The sequence below is a fragment of the Colobus angolensis genome, unplaced genomic scaffold, assembly GCF_000951035.1.
Source record: "Colobus angolensis palliatus isolate OR3802 unplaced genomic scaffold, Cang.pa_1.0 Scaffold115, whole genome shotgun sequence".
In the NCBI taxonomy this organism is placed as follows: domain Eukaryota; kingdom Metazoa; phylum Chordata; class Mammalia; order Primates; family Cercopithecidae; genus Colobus; species Colobus angolensis.
The window spans coordinates 397,860-398,431 of record NW_012112586.1 but is presented as its reverse complement, the minus strand read 5'-3'; the positions used below and the strand labels follow the sequence as shown (position 1 = coordinate 398,431).

Below are 572 nucleotides of genomic sequence, written 5' to 3'. Positions count from 1 at the left end.
AGACCAGAGGCCGCTTCCAGCCCCGCCGCCTAGTCGTCCCGCCCCCGCTGCACACTCCCTTACCCCTCGGACCTCGCAGTGCCGAGGTGGACACGGCCCCACCGCGGAAGGGAACGCGCAGAGAACTACATTTACCAGCGTCCCACTCGCGCTGGAACTACACTTCCCAGGTGCACCCGCCGGGGTCGCCGCTTGGACGTTTCCGGTTGGAAAAGCCGCTTGGCGGCTAACTGGGGAGGACTGGAAGAAATCTAGGATGGAGCCAGCAGTGCTGGCCCAACATGTCTGTGAGAGAACCTAAAGGCCCCTCCAGGAGGAAGCCTCTGCATCTTTTCCTTGTTTTTTTTGTTTTTGGAGGCAGGGTCTCGCTCTGTCACCCAGTGGGGAGTGCAGTGGTGCCATCACCACTCACTGCAGCCTCAGGCGGGTTTCCCAGCTCCGGGGTTCAAATGATCCTCCTACCCCAGCCTCCGAAAATGCTGGAATTACAGGCATGAGTCACTGCGTCCGGCTTCTTTTCCATTTTACATCACAGCTGTAAGTAATATAGGTAAATTTTAGTGTTATGCGCG

The 572-nt window shown here is 57.9% G+C and overlaps 1 protein-coding gene across 2 annotated transcripts in view; it reads right to left on the bottom strand.

Moving 5' to 3' along the window:
* Window positions 1-133, bottom strand: part of ZNF605 (zinc finger protein 605) — a 40,564-nt gene extending 40,431 nt beyond the window's left edge. Inside the window, exon 1 of one of the 2 annotated variants that reach the window (XM_011960791.1) lies at window positions 64-133. The gene's annotated coding sequence lies outside the window, so the exon portion shown is untranslated. The remainder of the gene's footprint in view (window positions 1-63) is intronic. The other variant, XM_011960781.1, reaches the window with a different exon arrangement.
* Window positions 134-572: the final 439 nt, after the last annotated feature.